Below are 6000 nucleotides of genomic sequence, written 5' to 3'. Positions count from 1 at the left end.
TCTGGTGGTCAGTGCCTCCCACGAGGCTTTGAAGGGAGAATGTTCCAGACGTGTCCTCCCCTGGGTCAGGTGGGTCCCTCAAGACGTGCCCCCGGAAGGTTGCTTTCAAGCTGTTGGTCTGGCTCGCAGCAGGTCTCTCAGTCCAAACTAGCCCACAAAAGGGACGCATGTGGGACTCGGGAAGCTCTGGGGGTGGGGACAAGATGGCCCCCTTCCCTCATCAACTCCAGGGAGCCCCTCTTGCCTGGTGTGAGGGACAGCAGAATGACAGGGTGACAGGAAGTCCCCCACAAGACTGGGGGCCCCCATTCCCCAGCAGCAGCAGCCCTTGGCACCCTTGTGCCTGACTGCCAGTCTCGTCAGGTGGCCCTGGGACAGATGACAAAGGTGAGCCACGTTCTCAGCTCACCGGGCTTCCTGGCCAGAGCTGCTCGCAGCCCAGCTGCCGTGGCCGTGGCCATGGCCGTGGCCGAGGCCAGAGCTGTGGGTGTAGATGATTGAGTTTCTTTTCTCACTTTCACTGCAGGTAGCGAGTGGCTCGCAGCCAGGCCTGGTGTCACCCCGCCCTCCCTCCCTGGTGCCCAGTGAGCTGCCCCCAGCTCTGGGAAAGCTGGATTTGGAAGGTGGCCCAGGGCTCCCGGCTCGGACATGGTGGGCCACGGGGTCCGCGTGGGGCAGCGTCGGGCCTCCCTCGCCTGGGGCTCTAGGCCCTTCATCCTGACAGGGAGTGAACCCGATCGCGCCTGTGCTCCCTGGCCCTGGCCAGTGGCCAGCTGGCTGTAGGGCTCCCCTCCCATTACCTGCTCTGCCCTCAGCAGCCGCGGCCTCCAGGGTCAGGTGACCTCAGAAAAACGTGGGACGTGCAGGCCCGGGGAGGCTCTGGGCAGAGCTGGTGGCGGGTCCAGGCTCTGGTATGAAATGTGGGTGGTGACAGATTGGTCTGGAATTGTCGCGTATGCTGGGGTAGGAGGCAGTGTCAAGGCGGGTGGGGGGGACCTCGCTGGAGGTGAGGGTGTGAGTGTGTGTGTGTGTATGTGTGCACACGCGCACGTGTGCGGGGCATGTGGAAGGGGGTGCCTGTGACTCCTGAGGCTTCACCTGCCCCTCTCCCCCTCTGCCTCCCCCTGTCCTGGGCTCATTCCTTGTGCCATCAGTATCTCCCTCCATGGTCAGGGTCTCCCACCAGTGATCCTGGCAGCAAGGGCTAGGCTCTTGCTCCTTCTCAGCCCAGAGAGGGCAGAAACCTGGGCAAGGCCACCCAGCCGTCCGAGGAGGGGGCAGGTGGCCGGGGCCCCAGCACGGGCGGGGGCAGGGGTGCAGCGGGAGGTGGGGGGAGGAGGCTGGCTGAACTGGAGTCTGAGCTAGGTCACTGTTGCCATGGCTCCCAGCAGTGGAAATGCAGAACACCTAGGTTTCCCTGCACCAGGGTGAACCAGGAGAAAGAGGGCAGAGAGAGGGGAGAGAGACGGGAGCGTGCAGAGACCCCCAGGGGCTGCCTTGGGCCCGCGTTCGCACCTTAGCGGCCTCAGTTCTGTGCTTTGGCAGATGGGGACGGTGGCCTTTCTCGGGGCCCCGGAGCTGGGCAGGGGTGCATGCCCACCTCCCTCACTCCGTCCACACCTGGTTTTTATCAGAATTTATCAGAATTGTTCAGAGTAGAGGAACACTGAAGGCATCGTAGCGAACACACACGCTTGATTCAGAAATGGGTGCCGTTCACTGGGGATCCGCTGTGTGTCTGCCTCTTAGCCCAGCTTTGCAGAAGCGTCCCGCACGGGAGGTCACGGGCGCATGTACCTGGACCCTGGGGCGCCCTGGCGGGGACGAGCAACGGCTCTCCTAGCGCCCGCAGCTCTCAGGCCCTGTTGACGGCTGCCCTTTGTCCCAGGACTGTCCCCATGGCTCGTTCATAAACCAGAATTCCAGCAGGCCTCCTTGCTGCACGCGGTCACTTTGTCTCTGTAGGTCCCTCCAGTGTCCTGCGGCGCGTCCCACCCTCCCCCAGCCCCGTCCCTGCTCGCTCTCTCTCTTTTTTTAAATAACATCAACTTGCGAAGAGGCCAGGCCAGCGGTCTTGCAGAAAGTCTCGTAGATTTCTCTGAGTGTTGCCAGCCATGGCGTCCTCTCGTGTGTTCTTTGATCCCCGAGGGCTAGTTTTTCTAGAAGGTTTCTGGGGGCTTCACTAGACCCACAGGAGACCTTCCAGCAAAGTCTTCATAGGTGGGTCCCTGGCATGGTGGCACCCCGGGAGCTGCTGACATCTGGGGCTAAGCTCGCTTGTGCGACTGGGCCACCGGCCACGCCTGTCTGGACACAGTCCTGTGGTTCCCCTCTTCCCTGCACCCCAGATCACCCGCCTCATTGCAGCAAGGGGCACCGGCTCCCGCCCCAGACTGTGCTGGGCTATGCTGCTGCTGGCGGCCCTGGACTTCGGGCTGAACGTTCTGGGGTCTGGGATGTTCGGGGCCGATGGCTCAGGGGCGGGGGGTGGGGGCGGAGTGAGCCGTCCCGGTGGATTGCAGCGTGCACGGGTGATCCGCGTGTGACTGTAGGATGCGGGCACATGTGGATGAGGACCTGGAGACTGTGTGCAGAACTAGAAGTTGTTCACAGGGTTAGGGGGAGGCTTTCGTCCCCTTGAACGCAGTCCTTCCGTGTTGCTGTGAAACCATCTTGCCATTTGGAAATGCACTGAGCAGAGAGAGAGGGCGAGGGGCTGACTTGTGGCCACATGAAGTGGGTGGGGCTTGCAAAGAGATTGTGTTGTCAGCCTGGCAGGGAAGTTTGCATCAAGGGGAGAGCAGTGACCTTGGGGGCCCAGTGGAATTAGGACTTCCAGCTGCGTCCTGTGGAGGTAGAGAGCCAGGACCGGGTGTGGGTGTAGGGTTGAGGTCAGCTGGCGCATGACGTGGCTGTTGCTAAAGCCAGATTTCCCCCTCAGAGTTTTCGGAAATGAAGTTCATTTACTTGTACCACAATCAAAAAGAAAAGCAGTGTGGGTGGTGATCATTTTCTTCTCTTAAAGTAGAGAATGTTGAAGTAGTTTCCATTGAGTGTTTCAGCAAGGAAAAAAACATGGAAGCACTCATTTTGTTAGAAGTGACAGGTCGTCCATAACCCAAACCCGCTTAAACAGGAAAGAGGATTTATTGGATGTTTGCATTCAGGTGTGGCTGGATCCAGGTGCACAGTGTTTTATGGGATTGTTTCTCTATCTTGTTCTGTCTTCTGTGTTTGGCTTCATTTTTTTCCCATTCCACATGGTGACCTTTGGTAGTTCAGGCCCATATCCTCTCAGGTTTGGGTCCAGCAGAATATATTTAAGATGTGTCCCTTCTCAGGACACCCGGGTGGCTCAGTCAGTTAACCATCTGGCCCTTGATTTCAGCTCAGATCATGATCTCAGGGTTGTGAAATCAAGCCCTGTGTTGGGCTCCACACTGAGCCTGCTTAAAAGAAGGAGGAGGAGAAGAAGAAGTAGTAGTATTTCTTCTCAGTAGCTTTCATGGAAGTCTTAGAATTCACTCTGCTTAGAACAGCTGGGGGCATGTGATCACGCCTGCCTGCCCTCATCTCTGTGGCTCAGGGAATTTGGTGCCAGGATTGGTCAGGCAAGGATCCTGCGTTCCATGCTTGGTGCCTGAAGTGGAGCTTCTTGACACATTGCATGGCCTCTGCATGCCTGTGGTGTGTACTTCTGTGCATACGTGTGTGTGTGTGTGTGTGTGAGAGAGAGAGAGAGAGAGAATGTGGGGGAGTTCCTGGCAGAGCGGGAGGGGATGCTGGTGGCCAAGAGGACAACGGTTCACTCTGTCCAGCTAAGGAGTCCCTTCCCGTGTTGCAGGCCTGGACTCTGGCCATAGCGTGTGTCTGCGGCGGCGTTCCATTGCACAGACTGTACAGACCGCACGGGCCGGGGATGCTGTATGCTGTGCCCCTAATGTCCCTGATGTGTGGGAGGCGGCCTCCCCGGCCCATGTGGGACCTCAGCAGGTGCCTTGCCCTCTCTCAGCTACTGCCTGTTGCTGGTGAGGTCAGCTCCCTTCCTCCTGCTGACATTTTCCTGGTCAGGTCCCTCTCTCGGCCTGAACACTTCCAAAGACACCCATCTGTCCCCCTCTGTGTCCGGGGCCCCAGTGCCCTGCCCAAGACGTGGTTGTCAAGTGAATGTTCAAGACCTCTGTGACCTCCCCACCCTCCTGTTGAGGCCTGGGTGTCAGCCACGCCAGCCCCAGCCGCCTCTCCCCTGACCTTCCTCTGGGGAGCTGCCTACAGCCTTTCCATCTGCTGGGCAGCCTCCCCAAGTGCCTGATGCATCTGACCCCCCAGACACACAACAGCACCCAGAAACAGCATGTGGCCAGCCCCTGTGCCCTCCCTGTCAAGGCAGGCACCTTCCTGACCTCTGTTGCCATAGGGTCACTTCGCCTACTTCGAACTTGTAAAGCATGGAATTGTGCGCTGTATCACCCTCTGCATCTGGCTGGTTGCTGGGCGTGATTGTGGGACCCCCTCCCCGCCGTGTCAGGACACCAACTGAGGATGGCCTGTTCACACGGCTGCAGAGTGCGCCCCCGTGGGACTGTCATGGTGACAGCCCCCTTCCACTGACCGTGGCTCCTTGGGTCATTTCCCGTGTGGGGTGTTATCAGGAGTGCCGCTCGGAACGTCCTCGCCCCATTCTGTCTCTCCACGCACAGATGTATGCGTTCTGCGCATGTGTCCGGGCTGGATTTGCGGGGTTCTGGATGTCCACCCCTGTGTATTTCTCTTTTCAAGTTAGATTCTAATGTTTAAACATTGGCAGCGGTCACGGATAAGCACAGACTCTGACTTCTCCCCGCAAAGGTGTGGGTGTGGCCCCGATGAGCTGTCTCTCCGTGACCCCCGGAAGGGAGGCATGCCGTCCCCTCCCTGGGCCTTCCCTGACTCCCTGCCCCCGCGCACTTTTGGTCGATGTCGTGGGTCAGCGTCGTGACGTCCTCCACGCCTCCCCTTCATGGGCTCTGCCCGTGAGCAGGCGCCTCCCTGACCCGTGGCTCAGTTCTCTCATCTGTAAAACGGAGACGAAAAGCAGCCCTTAGCCAGCAGAGAGCTTGAAGAAGAAGACAGCAAGGTTTTAGACTTTTATATAGTCCTGAGACACCCTTCTTACGTTGTCAGCCACGCGTTGTTTTAGTTCAGGTCACTGTGTCTTGTACTAAGAGCCATACGGGCTTCTGCGAAGTGAAAAAAGGCTAAGTGTGGGAAATTACCTGGGTTTACCAACCCTCCTCCTGGATCTCTTGGAAAACGGCATTCTTGCAACATTGTGCATTTCCTTTCACTAGTCAAAGCCGGGCCAGACTGTACGTGCTGCTCTCACTGTGCGTTTTCAGTGTTTTAAAAACACCTTTATTATGATACAATTCAGGTAACATAAACAGTTGGCCTGCACAAAGCCTGCATAGTCCAGCGTGTTTAGCGTCATCGCAGAGAATGTGCACCTGTCACCCCCGTCACTTTGAGGACATTTCCTTTACCTCAGAAGGAACCAGTGCTTGCTGGCTTCTTGGCTGTCCCCATCCCCGTCCCCTCCCTCTCCCAGCCCCTGGCAGTCACCGATCTGCTGTCTATGACCTTGCCAGTTCCAGACATTTCGTATGAACGGAATCATGTCTTTTGTGACTGGCTTCGCCCAGTGTCACGTTTTGAAGAATCACCCACGTGGTAGCATGGGGCGGGGGCAAATACTCCATTATCTGGGGCCTAAGGGAGTTCTGTAAAGATTTGCGCAGGTACTGACGCATTATCCCAGGCACAGAATAACCACGTTTGGTGACTCGTAGCTCTGCAGCCACGAGCAGTTCTAGTTGATCTTTGCTGGCCTCAGTTTCCCCGTCCATAAAATGGGTGCAGGAGTGAGTGTGTGTGTCTCTGTACAGGCGTGATGGTGGCCTTGAGGACTTCGGCCCTGAGGGTGCCATTCCTGCTCAAGGTGTGCACCGCCCCCCGGCCCCC

This window comes from Martes martes (genome assembly GCF_963455335.1).
Source record: "Martes martes genome assembly, chromosome: 8".
In the NCBI taxonomy this organism is placed as follows: domain Eukaryota; kingdom Metazoa; phylum Chordata; class Mammalia; order Carnivora; family Mustelidae; genus Martes; species Martes martes.
Note: the sequence above shows the minus strand (reverse complement) of the source record.